Consider the following 21,562-nt stretch of genomic DNA (forward strand, 5'->3'; position numbering starts at 1 on the left):
TTTGGAAACTGTCACCAGTTCCCTATTAATCAAATAATAATGAATATGCGGTGTTTGATCCACGAGGGAAAGCTGAAAGTGAGCTCAAAGGAGGCGTAGGCTCAACTGGGCCTGAATTGGTTCTGCATTAAGAAGCTCAGCTCGTAATTTTGAAATGGGAAAAGGCTGTGGCCTCATTAGGCTGCCCCCAGCATGTCCTTGAGACCTCCTTACTCATTGAAATGTGCTTCTTAACGTTTCGGAAAAAACAACTTTCTCCTTCTATACTTAGCCCTTATCTCAACGTGCAGGCGCCTACCTGGCCCACTTATCTTCAAGAAATGTGCTGGGTTAGGCCTCAGGAGTGGCAGGGACACAGATACTGCATTTGGCCTTGGCCTTCTGCCCAAGTGGAGTCTACGCATTGCTTTGTATGGGTCCACTGGGGACGCACCCTCTTTCCACCCTCATTCCTGGATTTCCCTTTCTCTTCAGTAGTGGCTACCTTCCCATTTCCCAGTCGCCTCTGCTTTTATCTTCTTCCAATCTAATTCCCATCAGTCATGGAGCAGGTGGGACACTGGTGTATGTTGCAGGGTGGGGGTGGGGTGGGGAGAAGCAGCCTGTGCTCACCATGCCTGTCTGCAGGCGCGGGCTTGGACTTGGCAGTGGGGAAGACTTTGGGGTTAGCATTTCCAGGCCGGCTTGACACTGGCCTGTTTTGTTCCAACCCGTACAAGCCCTAAGCCCTCGTGCAGATTCTGCTGGCTCTCTGGGGAACATTTAGTTGGATACAGGTAGGAAGAGCCTCTGAGGAGCAGAGGAGGTGCTGACCAAGGACCAGCTGCTTTGTCTGGTTCCCAGAGCAGGGCCCAACACGTGGGAACGGAGCGGCGATTGTGAGCTGAACTCAGGCAGGGCTGCCCATGATGCCAGTGCACGTAGGGCAGACTCCAGATGATGGGGCCACTACTGGCTCTGGCTTTTTGCAGGGCACCGGGGCCTGCCAGGGGTGTGTTTCGGAGTGAGCCATACAGGTGTACAGCTGTGAAAAATCCCAAAGATGTGTGCCCTGCTCCTGGGGGTCTTGGGGGCTCCCAGGTAGCCACAGTGTTCTGGGAGGACTTGGGCTTAAATTCCAACTTTTCCACTAGCTTATGGCTGTTCTTCATCCCTGTGGGCCTCAGTTTCCTCATCACCAAGGTAGAGGGACCCATCTTAGGTTGTCACAGAATTAGATACGTGACAGGGCAGCCCCCTTCACCTGTGGGATTCGAGGCAGAGCTGGCACCTCCAGGCTGCAGGGTCCGGTGACCCATCACGGAGCTGACAAAACAGGAGGCCAGTGGGCAAGTGGGCGTTACTGGGGCCTGGAGAGGCAGAGGTGGAGCCCTGGGGTCAGGTGGGGTGGGTTTGGGATGGCGTGTGGTTTGTGTGGCCCTGCCATCTGCAGTTGGGGTTGGTGGTCTGGCTGGCCACTGGGGAATGCCAGTGGGAATATACATCATCTCCTTGGAGGTAACTATGCCCCTAGAGCCGAGTGGATAAGCCGGGCTCGCGTCCACATCTGCCCGCTGTCTTTGACCCTTTTCCAGCTCTCCAAGAAGAGCGTTTCTTAAATCATGCCCTGTTCACCTTGTGCTTCTCTGTGTCCTCTGAAAGCAGAGCTTCACTTGGGCTTTGAGGGTCCAGGTGCAGGCCCAGAGGGCAGGGGCAGGGGTCTCTGGCTGGATAGCCCCATCTGGGAAGGAAGCTCCCAGTGTGGCCTCGCCTTGGCTCTGACCTGGGAGTCCCGCAGAGCTGCGTGTCCTGTTGCAGTGAGGTGTCAGGCAGTGGGAAGAGGGGACGGTTTGGAGAAACCGCATCTGTCTCCCCCACGCGTCAACACTGTCACCTTTGTTCCAGGGCAGCCTTCCCTTTGCCTTCCATTCCACACCCTTGTCCTCCCTCTGAGGCTCCCGGTCACCTCCTAGGGGAGGCTGCCTGAGCATCAGCGAGACGCCTGACCCAGGCCTTCCTGGAAAGGTCCCTGGGCCTGGCATGCTCTGGGAATCTCACCACCAGGGGGCAGCGTGCCAGGGAGGACAGGGAGGGATGTGGGCCCTCGGGGGGCCTGGCTTTGTCTGGGGGGATTTTCTGCTGCTCACCGGCCCTGGGTCAGGGCTTGGCTTTGTGCAGGAGTCTTAAGCCAGCGGGCCCAGCTGCCTCCTCCAGCCTCACCGGCACCTCGGATGTTGCTTTCCTTCTTACAGGCGTTTCACATCCTTTCTTTTCTCTGCCCTGATTATTTTTGCAGACGAAGGAATACACACAGTGGTAGTCTTTGTCTTATTTGAAAGCCTGAGAGCCACGTTGCTTACACGTTGGGTGCACAGTGAATACGTATCAGTTCAGCGCTTTCACCATCCGATCTGGTTTTAGTGTTGCTTTATTTCTGGTCATTCCTCAGCCGTGGCTAAAGATCAGAAAAATCACATCTTCAGGTCTTGAGCCATGGCGAGGAAGCTGTGCGGCTAAGGTGGGGGAGGAGGGTTGTCGGTGGGGGAAGCCCCATGGGGCCCTGTTTGAGTCACAGGAGTGCGTGGAGCACCCACTCTGTGCCTTCTGTCAATTATGAAACACCTATTACATCCTGGATACTGTGCCCAATGTGGGGGACACATTGATGGGTAAGCACCATCCTTCCTGGAGCTCCCAGTTGGGTCGTTGTGGCAGACAGGCAAGCATACAGCTGTGACACTGTGGGGCAAGTGGCGTCATCAAGGCAGAGCCCAGCAGCCGAGCCCTGAAGGCCCCACCCTCAGCCGCAGCCTTCAGCCTGAGCATTCTTCCTCCCCGCCCCGGTCCCATCGCTCTCTGTCAGCCACAGCAGGGCACACCTGTTCTGCTCCTCAGAAGGGCTGTCACCTGTGGAGACGGTGACAGCTGCTCCTGTTCCCTGCCGCAAGGACAGGACCTGGAGTCTGTGAGTGTGTAGGGAGACAACTCCCTGACCCAAAAACTGTGGCCAGTCCTGGAGAAGGTGGCCAGGCACTGGGTCCTGGGACTACGACCCCCTCCTGCCTCAAAAGCGCATCTTCTGGCCTGCATGACTCAGCCCCTCCTGCCCCCAGAGGGAGGGGTCAGCCCTGCAGGGGTCCAGGGAGAGGGGCCCTCACTCACAGGCGCTCCTGGCTCTCCTCTAAGCTGGCCTGAGCCCTGGGCAGGGGCAGTGTTCTGAGGCCCAGCCATGTGGCTGTGCAGGGTGGGTGAGGACAGTAGCCTGAGAGCTGTGACCAGGGCCAGGGGTCTCCTGCAGCTGCAGGAGGGATAAGTTGGGTTTCTATAACTACACGGGCCACGAAGAGGGAGGGGTTTCTCTGGGAAGGAGAGTGGCTTTGGGCCAATTTGGGCCAGCGGGGCTCGGAGGCAAGGGAGGTGGTAAGATCCCCTGCTTGGGATGAGAGGCAGGTGGGGAAACTGAGGCTTGGAGCAGTGGGAGGGACAGGGCCTGAGCCCCCAGCAGGTCCCAGTTCATGGTGCCATCCTGCTTCTCCATGAATGAGACATGAGGGGAGGGCAGAGGCCCAGAGATATCATCATCAGCACCATTTAACTCGATAATAGAAAATTAAAATTTAAAGTCATTGAAAGTGACGAGTGACAGAAATTTTCCTGGAAACCGGAGATTGGGTGCTGAGCAGATCTCAGGATAGGTAATATCAGACACAAAATCCCCGGGGCTGAGGTTTTTTTTTTTTTTTTCTTAATGTTTCGGAATTCTAAGGCAAGGATGAAAGGCTTCTCTATTCTTGAGGAGCTGGGGTCTCTCAGCCTCCACCTTCCAGCCTCAAGAAGCTCCCCCATCTCACCTGGCCCTTAGCCTTCTGGAACCAGACAGACTTCCCCAGCAGCCCAGCCCAGCCCAGCCCACCAGCACCGCCACCGCCGAGGTTCATGCCGTCTTCATGCTGCGGGAGGCTCAGCCCCCACCCTGGGGCCTGTCCACTTTATCCCTAAGGGTCTTATCAAGGGCAAATCTTTGGAACTCAGGGCCCTTGGGAACTTCTGGGGCAGACAACCGTGCCATCACAGAGGCTCCTGCGGGGTGGACTTGATTGATGCATTTGGGCCATGAGGTCTGTTTTTATTCCTTTGGGACTCTGGGAAAGTCCATCCTGGCCAAGTCCTCAGTCCCCTAGTCCCATGGCTGGCTGGCCCTGGAGCTCTGGTGGCCCGGCCCGGCCCGCCTGCTTCCCTGCAGACAGCGCTGTGGCTTCCGCTGCTTTGGGGTTCTGGATTCTGCGGGCTCTTTCCTTCCTTCTGGGCGTCCTGAGTCCTCCGAGTCTTGAATCTCCAGTCTAGGCTCAGTCCTTGAGGTCAGTGGGGCAGAACGCCAGAGCCCTGGGGACACCAGGCTGCAGAAAACACTTATTTTAAGAGTTATGTAAGAACATATCAGAAAATTGGCAAAATATGGGGCAAAAAAAAAAAAAAATCGCTCATGGTCGCCGTGTCACACGGGCACGCACAGTGGTGTCCAGCATTCTGGTCTCTCTGCTTTTGTTGCAGTCTTGGCGCCTGCTATAAGATTTCCTGTTGACCATTCTTGTTTTTGCTGTGGGCTTTTGCAGTGACAGCTGTTCCTCTTCAGGATGCAAGGAGACCCAGCCTGCCCTCAGGGAGCTGATGGTCCCACCGGGAGGCATCTTGTCTGCTGGCCCGTGCTGGGGACAGGGCAAGAGGTGCAGTGCAGCCAGACCTTGCCCGCCGGAAGTACAGGGAGCAGACACAGGTGCATTTCATTCAAATCCAGCATGTGGTTTTAGAAGGCTTCTTGGAAAGGGCCTGGGATTGAGCTGGGCCCCAGCAGCCGGTCTTAGGTGGAGGCAGCAGTTCCACCCCACGCGTAGGGGAGGTGCCCTAATCACTGCCTTTGAGGCACGCCCCTGCCTGTAATCACTTTTGTTGCTTGTTGTTGGCTGATGTTGGTTGTTGGTGTCTCCTCCACCAGAGTGGAGAGTGGAGGACTCGTTGGGCCGGACTCCTTGTCCTCTTCACCCAGAGAATAGGTGATTTAAAATACTAACTAGACAGAAGGAGGGAGAGATGGGTGGGGTGGTGGGGGCCATGTCATGGGAGAATTCCCTGGGCCAGCCACAGAGGATCGGCATTGGCAGGGAGCTGGGAGCCTGCAGAGGAGTTGAAGACCTCTCCCATACCTGCTGTCTTTAGGGAAGAAATCCTAGAAACTCACAGAAAAGAGCTGGGGAAGGGGAGGAAAGCGTTTCCCCCGCAGTCCCAGTGGGAGAGGGAACTCTGGAGTACAGTCTGCCGTGCGCAAGCTGGACACACATTCCTGTAGATACGATTCTGCAAGTGGGTTCACTCCTTAGCTGCTGTTTTACAGCCTGGTTTTGTTTTTCCACTTAGCAGCGCCTTGTTCTTCCCTGCAGTTCACCAGGCAGGACAGGGCTGACGTGGGAGCCTCCCCCGCCTGGACACTCAGAGGCCCCTCCCAGGGCTCGGGGCTTTCCTGGGGCCCTCGGCTGTGGAGCAGCCACTTTCTGTGCATCAGAGCGGTTGGCAGGGCAGGGGGTACGGGTACAGCCACCCCTCCCATTTCTTCAAGCTTCCTTTAGGAAGCTTGAAGAAAAGCGGTTAGCCAAGAACACACATTCCAGTACTGTTGTTTGCAGAGTGGCAAACTTTGAAGTCACAATTGACCTAGATTTGAGCCCCAGATCGTCCTCTTAGCAACCGTGTGACCCGGGACAGGTTACATAACGTCCAGACTTTAGTTTTCTCACTATACAACAGGGACAGGGGTAATGCCTTTCTCTGAGAGTTGGAGGAAAAGATGAAACCAAATGCACCCCTGTGATGAACCTTCTGCATGCGGGCATTCAGCAGGCGCTGGCTCCCTCCCTGCCCGAAGGAATCGATGAAAAACTCTCAAATAAATAAATAGCTCAAGAGAGTAGCTGCAGATACAATATTTATATTAGCTGATGTGGTTGGGATGCGTGTCCCCTCCGAGTCTCATGTTGAAATGTGATCCCCAGCATAGCAGGAGGGACCTGGTGGGAGGTGATTGGATCAGGGCCGGGGATCCTCATGAATGGCTTGGGCCTCCCCCTTGGTGATGAGTGAGCGACTTGGTCGATTAAAAGAGTGCATCACCTCCCTATTCTCTTGTTCTGCTCTTGCCATGTGACATGTTGGCTCCCCATCGCCTCCCACCATGATCGTTAGCTCCACCACGCTTCCTGTACGGGCTGCAGAACTGTGAGCCAATGAAGCCTGTTTTCTTCATAAATGACCCAGTCTCAGCTATTCCTTTATAGTAATGCAAACAGACTAACACATTAACTGTAGCCATCTATTAACATGTAATTTTAAAAGATTTCAGACTTGTGCTGAAGTTATGTTGGTAGTGACACATTTGTCAAAACTCAGTGACCTGTATACCTATAAAGGTGAATTTTAGTGTGTGTAAAGTATGCCTTAATAAACTCGACTTTACAAAAAATCCCTGTGTTTTTGAGACTGGATCTTACCCAGGCTGCGGCACAGTGGCACGATCTTGGCTCACGGTAACTTCCACCTCCTGGGTTCAAGCAATCCTCCCGCCTCAGCCTCCTAAGTAGCTGGGATTAAAGGCACGTGCCACCACACCCGGCTAAGTTTTGTATTTTTAGTAGAGACGGGGTTTCTCCATGTTGGCCGGACTGGTCTCAAACTCCTGACCTCAAGTGATCTGCCCGCCTTGGCCTTCCAAACTGCTGGGATTACAGGTGTGAGCCACTGCGGCCAGCTTTTATATCTCTTGAGTCTCACAAAATGCATATTTTATTTAAGTTTGCCATAAAGAGAGTATTTTTACATACTGTAATGTAACCTATTTAACATAATAATTAATCAAATATGTAGTCCCATTTTATTAAAATCATCCTTTGTGGCCCAGATGTGAAGGCAGTACTCTGTTCCTGGGTGTGTACTGTGACTTCTTTTTTTTTTTTTTTTTTTTGACAGAATGTTGTCCTTGATGCCCAGGCGGGAGAGCAATGGCACGATCTCGGCTCACCACAACCTCCATCTCCCAGGTTCAAGTGATTCTCCTGCCTCAGCCTCCCGAGTATCTGCTAATTTTGTATTTTTGTAGAAATGGGGTTTCTCCATGTTGGTCAGGCTGGTCTCGAACTCCTGACCTCAGGTGATCCGCCCGCCTTGGCCTCCCAAGCTGCTGAGATACAGGCATGAGCCACCACATCCGCCCAGTTATAGATTTATATCTAGAGGCAACATATAGCAAGATTCTACCACTTCTCCATATCTACTCTTCCCCTTGATTGCTTTTCTTTCTTCTTTTTTGTCTACCTGAATCCACAGTGGCAGTCAGCGATGCCTACTACTATTGCTAATGACAGTCCCCTGAGTTGAGCACATAGCCAAATCCTGATTTAAAAGTGTACTACTACTTTGTGGCTCTATGGAAAGTCTTCAGAAAGCACAGCTGTTAAATGTCTTAATCTGACATGGAGAAGAAATCCTGGCTATAAAGAAAGTTTTTAAATGGCACATACTACATGAGTTGGATAGCTCCCTTCATAAATTTTTGTTGTTGTCAGTCAATATTCTGCTGAAAGGCCAAGAGTGGTGGCTCATGCCAGTAATCCCACCACCTTGGGAGGCCAAGGCAGGTGGATTACTTGAGGCCAGGAGTTTGAGACCAGCCCAGCTGACATGGTGACTCTGTCTCTACTAAAAATACAAAAAATTAGCAGGGCATGGTGGCACATGCCTGTAATCCCAGCTACTTGGGAGGCTGAGGCACAAGAATCGCTTAAACCCAGGAGACGGAGGTTGCAGTGAGCCAAGATTTCTCTACTGTACTGCAGGCTGGGCAACAGAGCAAGATTCTGTCTTAAAAAAAAAAAAAAATCTGCTGAAAGTAAATATTTTCATCTAAAAATATCGTCATTTTTCTTGTCTTACTTCAACTTGCCTCAGCCATTTGGCTAAAACATAATTCCTATGAAAACTGATTATTTCGACAGAGGGGAAAGTGCTCATTTAACTTTTGACATTCCATATTTTATTATTCTACCTAAGTAGTTTGAGAAATGAATCACTTATTCATGAGTTCTTTGGACCTATTTTCACCTAAATTCTAATATCAATACAATTCTCCTAACAACCAGATTTTTATTTTATTTTATTTTGAGACAGGGTCTCTGTTGGTGGGAGTGCAGTAGTGCAAACAGGCCTCACTGCAACCTCCACCTCATGGGCTCAAGCAATCCTCCCACCTCAGCCCCCTAAGTAGCTGGGACTACGGCACGTACGACCTGCCTGGATAATTTTTTTATTTTTTGTAGAGACAAAAGTCTCATTATGTTGCATAGGCTGGTCTTGGACTCCTGTACTCAAACGATCCCCACCTCTAGGTCTCCCAAAGTACTGAGATTGGCCGGGCGCGGTGGCTCACGCCTGTAATCCCAGCACTGTGGGAGGCCGAGGCGGGTGGATCACGAGGTCAAAAGATCGAGGCCATCCTGGTCAACATGGTGAAACCCCGTCTCTACTAAAAATACAAAAAATTAGCTGGGCATGGTGGCGTGTGCCTGTAATCCCAGCGACTCAGGAGGCTGGGGCAGGAGAATAGCCTGAATCCGGGAGGCGGAGCTTGCAGTGAGCCGAGATCGCGCCATTGCACTCCAGCCTGGGTAACAAGAGCGAAACTCCTTCTCAAAAAAAAAAAAAAAAACCAAAGTACTGAGATTATAGGCATGAGCCACCACACTCAGCCTACAACCTAATTTTGACTGAGATAAAACATCAGATCATGCACAGGGCAGGCATTTAAAAGTAACCTAAGAATATCCCATAGGCATAGGACACTTTGAAAAACCATAAGTGTTATCTTAAGTTGATCCTGTAATATTCAACTACTATTCTTGCTTTTGAATTCCATTAGATTATGAGCTCTGTGAAGGAAGAGATATTGTTGTTATCGCCTGTTGCACAGCTGGTAATCAACAAATGTTTGCTGAATGAATGAAGAAAATGGTCTTACTTTTAGCTTTATCACTATCAATTTAGTTTGTTGTAGCTTATTTGATTAATCCTATAAAAATAAAAATATGGGCTGGGTGTGGTGGCTCACACCCGTAATCTCAGCACTCTGAGAGGCTGAGGCAGGCAGATCACTTGAGGTCAGGAGTTCAACACCAGCCTGGCAAACATGGCAAACCCCATCTCTACTAAAAATACAAAGAAAAAATTAGCCGGGTGTGGTGGCAAACACCTGTAATCCCAGCTACTCGAGAGGCTGAGGCAGTAGAATTGCTTGAACCCAGGAGGCGGAGGTTGCGCTGCACTCCAGCCTTGGTGACAGAACAAGACTCTGTCTCAAAAAATAATAATAATATAAAAATAAAAATATACAGTCTATATTTTTCTTTTAAAAAATATTTATGTGTTTATTTATTCATTCATTCACTCATTCATTAATTCAATTAGAGACAGGGTCTTACTCTGTTACCCAGGCTGGAGTGTACTACCTGCAGCCTCAAACTCCTGGGCTCAAGTGATCCTCCCACCTCGGTCTCCTGAGTAGTTGGGATTATCGGCACTAGCCACTGCACCTTGCTTCTATTTTTTTTTTTTTNAGACGGGGTTTCACCATGTTGACCAGGATGGTCTCGATCTCTTGACCTCGTGATCCACCCACCTCGGCCTCCCAAAGTGCTGGGATTACAGGCTTGAGCCACCGCGCCCGGCCTACTGTGACTTCTTTAATGAACACCCTGCTGTTGATTACTGAGGCTGCCTCCTTCCAGAAGCACTGCTGAGAGGTGTGTGGCGGCCGCGCCGCCCTGAGTAGCAGCTGGAAGGCAGCTGAGAGGAGCAAACGCACCCTTGCCCACAACCAGGCCTGCGACAGCACTTTTCCATTGCTGTACACGAGCAGCACTTCACCCGGGAATGTGTCTGGATAGTGCATGGACGTAACTGGCATCCTGCCAGCTTCCCAACTTTCTGGACACCAATGCAGTCAACGGCTCTCGCATGCCACAGGCACCTGCCATGCCCACCTGCTGCCATCTGGGTGTCACGACCACTCCCCTGTCCCTGTCCTTTCACACTCTTCCGTCCTCTGTGGGCAGGGCCCCTGCCACCTCTGAAGCCCCCTGCCATCTCTTGGCAGTGCCCGACACCACCCCCCCGGCTCCCGCATCCTGCCGACCTCCCCACACTGGTACTTCCTGAGCAGCCCTGGCTGAGCATCCACTCTGAGGGCAGACCCTGGCCGGGCACCGAGATACAAAACATTATGAGGGTGCTCTGTTGAGGAACGGTGAGTCCAGTGTGAACAGTGAACACAGAAACATAAAGAGACATCCAGAGTCACCCCAGGGCAGCGAGCCACCGAGGGGTCCAGGCACGGGGAGGGTGTTCAAGGGCAGTGAGCCACCGATGGGGGCCAGGCACAGGGAGGGCGTTCGAGGGTGGCGAGCCACTGAGTGGGCGGGGCAGGCTCAGGGAGGGCATTTCAGGGAGTGTGGGGAAGGAGGGCTAGAGGCAAGAAAGATGCTGGTTGAGCATGGGTGAGGTGGCATGGGTGAGGTGGAGAGGGTCCCGACTTTGGCTGAAGGCCTTAGTTGACCAAGGTGGTAATTTCTAGTCCTGCGACCTCAAGACAGGCTGGACACTGGAGGACGGGATGACACTGGCCCTCCTGGGGTCACCTGTCTGGGTTTCAGTTCTTGATGGGGTTTAGGATGTGGCGGGACCCTAGGAAGGTGCCAGCACCTGGATTCTCTGGCATCTTCCGGAGTCAGGACTCTGCAGCTACCTTGCCCAAGAAAAAGTGGAGAAAGGTGGTTTCATGTTTTGGGTTTTTTGTTTGTTTGTTTGTCTGAGACGGAGTTTTCCTCTTGTTGCCCAGGCCGGAGTGCGATGGCACAATCTGAGCTCTGCAACCTTTGCCCCCAGGTTCAAGCGAGTCTCCTGCCTCAGCCTGCCGAGTAGCTGGGTTTGCAGGCATGGACCACCACACCTGGCTAATTTTATGTTTTTAGTAGAGATGGAGGTTTCTCCATGTTGGTAAGGCTGGTCTCGAACTTCCGACCTCAGGTGATCCGCCCACCTTGGCTTCCCTGAGTGCTGGGATTACCAGCGTGAGGTTTTTTTTTTAAGACTGCTTTGAAGGGAAGTGTGGGACTCCTTTGCACAGTGAACATTTCTAAGGCTTGTGGGGGTCAGAAAGATTTGGTTGCAGCTGCTAGTTTTACTTCCTGTCCCAGTAAAGGAGGGTGTTTGCCTCAGCCCTCTCCAGCTGCCACAACAAAGCACTGCAGACCGGCTGCCTAAACGCAGACACTGACACTCAGCTCTGGAGGCACAAGGTCTAGATCAAGGCGTCCACAGGTCAGGTTCTGGGGAGGGCTCTTCCTGCTTTGCAGGTGGCTTTTTCCTCTGTGTCCTCCTGTGGAATGAGCAAGCTCTGGCCTCTTCCTCTTCTTACAAGGACCCTAATACCATCATGGGCTCCTCACTCTCCCGATCTCACTATGAGCTAATTCCTTCCCAAAGGCCCCGCCTCCTACCACCATGGCCGCCAGGGTTAGGGCATCTGTGCACATTTGAGGAGAGGGCACAACTGTTCAGTCCATGGCCGCCCTGTGCATTCCAGGAGGGACTGGAGAGAGGCTGCTGTTTGCTGGGCACCTGAGCTGGTTATAGATGCTAAATCCTCATGGTAGAAAATGTGGGAGATGCAGACAAAATGAGAATGCATAATCCTACAATTCAGAGATCATCACAGCAGACGTATGGGTTCATTTCTTTCGGTCAGTATTGATTTACAGCGAGGCGGGGAGACCCATGCTGTCATTGAGACAGGCTACGTATTTGTTTCAGGTCCCACTTTTTCTTTCCACTTAAGACCATATCATTTCATTTCCTATGTCATTAAAAATTATTTGTGGCCAGGTACGGTGGCTCATACCTGTAATCCTAGCACTTTGGTAGGCCAAGGCAGACAGATCACCTGAGGTCAGGAGTTCAAGACCAGCTTGGCCAACATGGTGAAACCCCATCTCTACTAAAAATATAAAAATTAGATGGGTGTGGTGGCGCACACCTATAGTCTCAGCTACTCAGGAGGCGGAAGCTGAGGCTTGGGAATTGCTTGAACCCGGGAGGTGGAAGTGGTAGTGAGCTGAGATCACGCCACTGCACTCCAGCCTTAGCAACAGAACAAGACTTCGTACCAAAAAAAAAAAAAAAAAAAAATTAAGCATAACTTTTTTTTTAAGACTCAGTTTCACTCTTGTCTGCTAGGCTGGAGTGCAGTCGTGCTATCTCAGCTCAGTGCAACCTCCGCCCAGTGCAACCTCCGCCTCCCAAGTTCAAGTGATTCTCCTGCCTCAGCCTCCTGAGTAGCTGGGATTATAGGGGCCTGCCACCACACCTGGCTAATTTTTGTATTTATGGTAGAGACGGGGTTTCACCATGTTGGCCAGGCTGGTCTCGAGCTGCTGACCTCAGGTGATCCACCCACCCACCTCAGCCTCCCAAAGTACTAGGATTATAGGTGTGAGCCACCTTGCCTGGCCTAAGCATAGCTTTTAATGGCAAGTCCCAGAAGGTTTTGGACTTGGATGTGATTCATTTCAGCCCTGAATTTCATGGAGGGCCACCCCCGTATACCCTCCCCAGAGACATCAGAGCACAGTGGGGAGTTGGGACCAGACATTGCCCTTGTGTTCTCCCCACACAATCACTCTGCCTGCATCAGCCAGAAGTGTCTCTGAGTCTGCAGCTCGAAGGCCGCAGTCGTGCACCTGGGCCAGTGCGTGATTCTGAAGACTGCATTTGAAGTCCAGCCTCGCAGGCTTCCAGAAACCTGTGTCTCTCTTTTTCTGCTTGTAAACATCCCTCTCTACTGGTTTCCCAGAAAAATTGTGAGGATGAGCGAGGTGTTGCTTGTGGAAGTTACTGTGGAGGGAAGGTGTTTGTGACATTCCATGGGCGGTGCTGGGAGGCCACCCATGCCTTCTGGGGGTGGCCCATGGGGCTCCTGAGGGTGATGGACAGGTCTGGCTCCTTTTCTTGGTGGGCTGGGCTGGGCTGTGGGAGGAGCTATGGACTGAGCCCTCCAAGTTCTGCAGGGCCGTGGCTGACCCTTCTGCGATGGGAGCTGAGTGGTGGGACAGTTAGATGGCTGTGCAGGCAGTCTGATGGCCTGGCCTCCAAGGCCTTGAGTGATGGGACGACCATGACCACTGGATGTCCCTCAATAGGCTTTGCCTTAACCCTGCCAGCAATTTCACCATCTGCTTTATAAGCCCTGTTATGTCCATCACATTGGCTAAGGGTGCAAAACTGGAATGCTGTTAAATTCCAGAGTCTCTGGTTGCTTGGAAGGATGAGCTGAAAATCTGATGAAATTTCACAGGGCTAAAGGCAGGCTTTGCACTATGGTTTAAGTATAGAGTCGTTCATTCATGAGAGTATGGGTTTGGAAGAAAGTGAGGTTGGAGAGGCTTGAGCGCACTCAGAACCGGTGGCTCTTTCTGTCTGTCCCCGCTGGCTGTGCCGCAGCCCCCCTAAGCTGGAATCAAAGCTCCCCCAGTTCAGGCATGACCTCTTGTAGGGAGGGTGGACTCCCTGACCCGAGTCCACCTGGAGGTCCAGGCAAGAATTAGAATCACTTCAGAAAAGCTCTTCACAGATTGAACTGCACGAGTGCCTGGAGCTCAGAGCTGCAGGCAGCACGTTGTGCAATTGTTGGGCTGCTTTTCCCTTTGCCACAGTAGATTTGCAATGAAGAAAAACAAATCCAGCTCAGTCAGAAGGGTGCAAGGTTCGCTTGGTCTGGTGACAGCAGCTCCTGTGCTCTGGGGTAGTGAGAAAGTGTGTGGGCAGGTTGGCAAATCAGCCACATGTGTGCCCTGAGCTCAGCCCCTACCTTAGTGGGCACACCGGGGTCCACGAGACCCAGGGACTATTATATAGGGTCTGCTGGGGCCGGGTGTGTGGATGGGTGCTGGTTGTGTTGTTGAATTGACTGCCCCCTAGGATTTTTCCAACCAGACCAGTCTGCTGGGACCAGCCTTCTGGTGCTATGCCAAAGGCCTCCCCAGCTGTGATCCATTCAGGCCTAGAAAGCTGGGGATGCTGACTGCCACCACCCACAGGCCTCCATGGTATGTCCACAGAGAGCCACCTTCCTGCAGGGCAGAGCTACTCCTGTCTGGGTATAGGAGTTTCTTATAAAGTCCCTAGGAGGGCTGCTCCGTTTAACCTACCCTTCTCCATTCTCTCTCTCTCTCTTTCTCTCTCTCTCTGCATGACTAACTCTTATTCATTCTTCAAATCTCTGTTTAGATGTCACCTACTCCGGGAAGCCTTCCCAGATTCCAGGTGGGGCTGGAAGGCCCTCTGCAGGCTCCCCTGCATCCTGTACTCACTCACCTATGGCACATATCATTGGCCACAAAATCTCCTGGGCACTTAACACACTGTGGGTTCCTTGAAAATAGGAATCACTCCTGTTCTCTGTTGCATCTGTAACACTTAGGATGGTGCCTGGGACATAGTAGGAGTTCAATTAAGAATGTTTTGGCCGGATGCGGTGACTCACACCTGTAATCCCAGCACGTTGGGATGCCGAGGCGGGTGGATCACTAGGTCAGGAGTTTGATACCAGCATGGCCAATGTGGTGAAACCTTGTCTCTACTAAAAATACAAAAATTAACCAGGCATGGTGACATGTGCCTGTAGTCCCAGTTACTTGGGAGGATGAGGCAGAAAAATCACTTGAACCTGGGAGGCGAAGGTTGCAGTGAGATGAGATTACACCACTGCACTCCAGCCTGGGTGACAGAGCAAGACTCCATCTAAAAAATAAAAGAGAAAATGTTTTGAATGAGTGAAAGAATGCCTAAATGAGACTTCAGTTCCAGCTTGAAGGGCAGCCACCACCTGACGAAGAAGTTCAAGTGGGAACTGCGGGGCATGTTGATGGCCTGGGTCCTCTGGATCACTGCTTGTGTAGGACGGAGGCAGCCCCTGAGTTCTCATTAGGGCTGGTGAGCAGAGTGGGGCCCCAGGATGCCTGATGGCCCTGTCTGAGGTGTCCAGGTGCCCCTGAGGTGGGCACCACCCAGAAGATGCATATATCTGTGAAACACTGGATAGGTCCTTAGTCCAACCACGGAGGCACCTGACCTCCTTAAAGGATTCCGCAGGGATGTAAAGTTGTGCTTTGAACAATAGAGACGCGGGTCTGCTGAGCCCCAGCCCAGGTTCTTCGCAGGGACCTGGAATCTCCCCGCCTGCTGCAGGAGACCGGCTCTAGTGCGTCTCCTGCCACCTCGGGTCTGGGTCTCCATTTGGAGGCAGCAAGTGACAAGGTGGCTGTGACGCTTCTTCTAGACTGTAATGTGCGCTGCGTGGAGATGTTGGTGTCCCAGGGTGGACTTGGCGCTGTCACGTCAGGCCAGACTACAGGGACAGTGTTTGTCAGCCTGTCTTCTGAGCAAGTTGAAGACATATCAACCTGGCCCAGGTTCTCTGCGCCACCAGAACATCGTGTCATTTGGGATTCCTGATGGGACATTTTGAGACTTTGGTTCATAGTAAAGATAGGTCTTGTGTGATCTTAAAGTAAATATGGCTTAACAACAAATGGCTGTCAGGGAATTGTAAATCAAACACCGATGAGAACAGCCCGAACCCAGGACACTCAGCACTGGATGCAAGGGAGGATGGGAAGCCACAGCCACGCTCATTCACAGCTGGTGGGAACGCAAAACAGTGCAGCCACGTTGAAAGACAGTTTGACAGTTCCTTAGAAAGCTAAACACACTTTTACCCTGTGATCCAGCAATCATGCTCCTTGATATTTACCCAGAGGAGTTAAAAAAGCTTATGTCCACACAGAAACCTGCGCATGGATGTGTATAGTGGCATTATTCATAATTGCCACAAGCTGGAAGCTGCAAAGGTGTCCTTCAGTAGGCGAATGGATAAATAACCTGTGGTGCACCCAGACAATGGAGTATTATTCCACAGCCTAAGAAGAAATGAGCTAGCAAGCCAAGCCGAAAGACATGGGGGAGCTCGTATGCATACGACTAAGAGAGGCCAATCTGAAAAGGCCGTGCTGCGGAGAATTGCGCCCTGTGACATCCTGGGAAAGGCCAAGCTGTGGCAATAAGAAAGATCAGTGGTTACTAGGGGTTGGGAGGGAGGGAGGGATGAACAGGCAGAGCACGGGCATTTTTAAGGCAGTGAAACTGCTCTGTATGAGACTGTAGTGGTGGAGACGTGTCATTCCACACTTGTCAAAACCCATAGAATATACAGCACCAACAGTGAGTCCTGATGTAACCTACGGACTTGGCTGATAATGAAGAGGCAGGGCGGGTTCATCAGCTGTCACAGACAGCCACCCTGGGAGTAGGGAGGGTGGAGGGATGTCGAGAACTCTGTGCATTCCACCTCATTTTGCTGTAAACTAAACAGCTCTAAAAAGTAGAGTTCATTAATTAAAAAAAAAAAAAAAAAAAAAAAGGGAAATGGCCTTATGCTATGAGCTGCATGGAGGGCGTGTGTCCCGAAGCAAGTCAGCAAGAGCAGAGACAGGAGCGAACGGCTCTATCTGGCGCTGGGCGAGAAGCTACACGTACCGCCCCCTCCCTGCTCCCATGTGGGACCCAGTGAGGCCCTCCTGTGCCCGGCTGCAGCTCTGAGTGGGGAGTGTGGTCTCCACAGCAAATCAGCCACGAAGGCTACATACCTTCCCGTTTCAGCCCGGCCACACCACAGGGCACTCGGCCCTTTTCCTGAGCACTCGAAGCTGCATTTCCTCGAGCTCCTTCCTGTTTAGGAAGAGGAGGGGAGTGGCGGCTCGCGTGTGCAGGACTTTCCAGGGCAGTGGTATGCGGGATGCGCTGCGGCACCTTAGACCCGCCTCCGGGAATGAGGTGTGGATTAATCCACACACCCTGTGCCACTGGAGTCTGCCACTAGTCAAAAGGTGAGTCTGGGCTGGTGCGGAGACTCAGGTCTGTCATCCCAGCACTTTGGGAAGCGGAGGCAGGAGGATTGCTTGAGCCCACAAGTTCTAGACCAGCCTAGGCAACATAGCAATACCTCGTTTCTACAAAAAGTAAACAGAATTAGCCTGGCGTGATGTCATGTGCCTGTGGTTCCAGCTACTCAGGAGGCTGAGGTTGGAGGATCACTTGAGCCAAAGAGGTCAAGGCTGCAGTGAGCCAAGATCACACCTCTGCACTCCAGCCTGGGTGACAGAGTTCGTCCCCCTGAGCCCCCCTCCCTGTTTTTTTTTTTTTGACACCTCATCCCGCTCTCTCACCCAGGCTGGAGTACAGTGCTGCAATCTCAGCTCACTGCAACCTCTGCCTTCCGAGTTCAAGCAATTCTCGTGCCTCAGTCTGCTGAGTAGCTGGGATGACAGGCACCTGCCACCACTCCCGGCTAATTTTTGTATTTTTAGTAGAGACGGGTTTCACTATGTTGGCCAGGCTGGTCTCAAACTCCTGGCCTCAAGCGATCCACCCACTTCAGCCTCCCAAAGTGTTGGGATTACAGGCATGAGCCACCGCAACTGGCCCTGAATGAAAAAAAAAAAAGGTAAATCTCAAAAAAAAAAAAAGGGTAGATCTAAGAAGTGACTAATAGGGGAATGTGTTTGTGAAGTTTCCTCACCTCAGTGCTGTCGACATTTGGAGCAACATAATTCTTTGGTGTGTGTGTGGGGGGGCTGTCCTGTACACTGGGGTGCTTAGCAGTATCCTTGCCCCACCCATAAGATGCTAAAGATGCTAATGGATGTGTCCCTTCAACTCCCCAGTTGTAATAACTGAAAACGTCTCCAGGTTGAAGTCACTAAATTATATGTGTACACATGTAATTACACACGCATGCACACGTGCGCACACACCTGCATACGCACACATCTTTTGCCAGTGGCTCTGGACTGGCAAGCTTGCTCCATGGCCAGAATCAGCATCCTAATACTTGCCCCATCCTTTAAAATAAACTTCCCAATCCCAGGCAGACAACAGCACAGCCCCAGATCTCCACCATCGGGGTGGGGACAAGGTAAGGGAGATGGTGCCCCAGCTGGAAGGTCATTTGTTTCTTCAGCCATGCCAGATGAGCCACTTCCCCTCACTGGGATTGGGATGGGAGCTGCCAGTGGTGTTCTTTCAAAAGACCCCTTGTGGGAGCAGAGGGGTGGAGGGAGAGAACCCCCCTCTGCACATCCACGTGGGATGCGTGTTTGGAGGGAAAGATATTGAGCGCCCATCCTGGGGATAGGGGAAGCAACCCAGGCTGCCACCTCTGGGGTCCCCTCACTCACATTCATTGCTGCCCTCCACAACCTGCCGTGCTTCTGTGGTGCCAGGTGCTGTGCTGGGCACTGGTGCAAAGCCCCCTCCCCTGTGGGGCTATAGATGTGGATCTGCAACTCCCAGAAAAGTGGAATTTCAGTGGCAGAGGGGGCTGAAGGGGCGGTGCTCAGTGCTATAAAAGCCAGCAGCCAGGAGTCTCGGGGGCTTCCCTAGGGAGGGACCCTGAGCTGGGGTCTAAAGAAAGAGTAGTTGACTGGGGAGCTAGGGAGTGTTCCAGGCAGGGGAAAGAGTGTGGTGGCAGCTGGGGCTTACACTTTTAAAGAAAGCTTCAGACTTCTCTTTCTGATTGTGAAGTGAGCTGAGCAGACTGAAATCAAAGGTGTGAAAATAAAGATAGAGGCGACAGGAAGACCCCACTGTGAGTGGCCGCCACGGAGTGCACATGTGTGTGAGCTGCTGTGTGGTCCTTGCCGTCTTCCCGTCAGCCCCTGGGCCTGGAGAGGCTGAGAATCTGAGCCAAGACCGCCCAGTGGTGTGAGGCCGGCCAGCCGTGTGTACATCCCTGGGGGACTCCAGGACCCCAGTGCTTCCCGCTGGTGGCTTCGGCTCCAGGACACTTGTCAGGAATGCAGTGTCCAGGGCTGAACTCCAGGAAGTTGTGTGGGACAGGGCCCAGGAATCTGCATTATAGCAAGTGCCTGCCCCAGGCTTGCTTCCCGGGCAGGGAGGCTTAGCGATCCGAGTTCCCTGGGTGCAGGCACTTGCTGCCTCTCTCGGAGGCCAGGCCGGGCTGTGATGTTTTCATCCAGTGTACTGGGCTGATTTCACTTGTGGATGCAGAATGAGAAGCTGTGGAGGAGATCACAGTGAGCTGTCTGCATGGGTGATGGCGGAATCCAGTGTCTGCTTGGCCAAAGGTGTCACTAATAGGATTTGCCGAGCCTTTTAGATGTTTGTGTGGAGACGGCTGCTGCGGGAACCCAGAGGCTGCTCATTTGTGGGGAATGAATAATTTATTTCTGTTTTCAGATGACTTATTCCTTCATCACAGACGCCGCAGCCGAGCTCCCGCGTGTTCTGTAAGGCTCCTGATTAAGTGGTTTCAGCAGGAGAATTTGGCTTAATCCCCCACTTCCCTGGACACGTGGTTCCAGGCTGCTGCTTTGCCGGCCGCGTTTCAGGGGTGTCCGGAGCCCCTCCACGCTGGGTGCTTTTCTTCCTGCTTTGCCTGTTTGGGGAGCCTGGCTGCTGAGCACGTGCTGGCCCTGGGTTTCAGGGTTGTCTGCTATTAGGATATTAATGGCGATAACACAGCAGGACTCGAGTATGATAAGCTGAGCCGCATGAGGTCACAGTTGCTCTTGAACGTCTCGGACTTTAACAAGGGCCAAGCTCACCCCAGCCTAGGTTGCTCCCTCATCTCCTCGGGGTCTCCCTGACATCAGTTTCGACATGTGCCTTCCGTCCTGCCCGGGCCACCGTGTTGATCCCCTGGGTACATGGCTCAAGAGCCCACCATGGCTCCCTGTGGCCAAATGCAGCCTGAACTCAGTATTCAGAGCCCTTCGAGAGTGGGCTTGGTCCTTTCTGCCTGGGCTCGCTTGCAGGGCTCCTTGCTCCGAGCTGCCGCTCACTGACTCATTCATTGCATGTTTATCCTTCTGTTGTTGTTTCAGCACTGAGTGGGCCTGTGGAAGCTTTGGAATGTTTGTTGAGGGTTTGCCCGGTTGCAGAGGCTGGGAAGGGTCTTCGATGTGGGGAACAAGACCCCGCCCTGGGTTACAGGTGGGCCCTCCCAGGTGGCCCAGGGCCCTGGCAGGGAGGGGGTGAGACGGCAGCATGGGAGAGGATTTTTGGCGTCTTGAATCTGCCCACTGGGTGAGATTGAGGCCCCAGGTGGGTGTCCGGGCGTTGAATGCCAAACCACAAAGGTCTGCAGGCTGGGGAGGCTGTCGTCAGTGGTGGGGGGCATTCCAGCCTGGTGGAGGAGACCACGCTGCAGATGGACAGCTGGAGCACCCCCCGCCAGCCCCACTGCCTGCACCCCCTTCCACCTCTCCACAGGCCCGCCTCAGGCCCCACCCACCCTCTGCGCTGCCTTGCACGGCACTGCGTACTTCCACTGCAGTGGCTCACTGGGGCGCTTTCCACCCCCTTATGGCTCTTTGGGTGAGGTTTGGTCTCCAGCCTCTCCCCGAGGCAGGGTGCAGTGCCCGGGAGTGGCCGGTGGGAGAAGCAGGGCTTGCAGGACAGGTGGGCCCAAGTGTGGTTCCTGGCACAGTGCTGGGGGCAAGTGGCTCGAAGCCTGTTTTTCATCTGTAGATGGGGGGATGGTCTGTGTCTTTCCAGCACCCATGAGGAGCAGGTGAGACAGGGTGTGGCCTTTGAGGGCTCCTAAGGGGGACCCATAAATGCCATGTTCAGCCTTCCACATTAAGGACCATGAGTCCAAAGAGTAGCCCCATGTGAAGCCACCTTCTCCAGCCAGCCTCATGGCCTCCTCAGGAAGGGCATGGAGGAGGGGTGGGATGCCCACAGTACCCTGGAGGAAGCAGTCCTGCAGAGGAGGCAGTCCTGGAGGAGGGGTGTCGCATTGGAGGCTGGCTGCAGCCTGCTGTGGGGCATGTCCATGTGGAGGGGCGCCTGGTGTATCCCCCACCCTGTCACCCCCACAGCGTTCCTGGTGCCCTGGGTACCTGCTGTTCCTGAGCCATTCGGGTGGACACAGGGACCACCTCACCAGGGACAGCGTGGCCCCGTGCTGCTGAGCAGGTGCTACCGACCCTGGTTGCAGACTGCACTCCTGCTGGCCCTTCGTCCCGCTCCTCCAGTGTCATCATTAACACAGCGTGAGAGAGTTGAACAGTGGTACTCAGAGAGGCTTGTGGCCCCGGCTCATGTGACCGTGACCAACAGCTGAAAGGTGACTTGTGGCCTGAACACCTGCAAGGGACACTTACTCAGATGCCTGAATCTTTGCATCTCTGCCCAGCAAATGAAAGCACCTGGAGTGTTACCTGGCCACACTGGCCCTGTGAGCCGACATGAGACCCTTTTCCTCAGGGCGTGCTTGTTCAAGCGCGCAGTGGAAGGGTTGGGCAAGATGGGTGTTTTTTTTCTTTTTCCTTCTTTGCAGTTGACTGTTTTCCTCGCCAGTGAAGCCACAGTGGAGGTCTGTGTGTTGGGCAGGTGAAGTGGCCGTGAG

General features: G+C 53.0%; 1 protein-coding gene across 8 annotated transcripts in view; it reads left to right on the top strand.

Annotated features, from left to right (window-relative positions):
* The window catches only part of HPCAL1 (hippocalcin like 1), a 126,892-nt gene that overhangs the window by 69,591 nt on the left and 35,739 nt on the right, over nucleotides 1-21,562 (top strand). The window contains exon 1 of one of the 8 annotated variants that reach the window (XM_037737262.1): nucleotides 19,154-19,223. The exons of the other annotated variants lie outside the window; for them this stretch is intronic. The gene's annotated coding sequence lies outside the window, so the exon portion shown is untranslated. Of the gene's footprint in view, nucleotides 1-19,153; nucleotides 19,224-21,562 lie in introns of those variants that run through there. 8 annotated transcript variants of the gene reach the window in all.

The sequence above is a fragment of the Cebus imitator genome, unplaced genomic scaffold, assembly GCF_001604975.1.
Source record: "Cebus imitator isolate Cc_AM_T3 unplaced genomic scaffold, Cebus_imitator-1.0 Scaffold1, whole genome shotgun sequence".
Taxonomy (NCBI): domain Eukaryota; kingdom Metazoa; phylum Chordata; class Mammalia; order Primates; family Cebidae; genus Cebus; species Cebus imitator.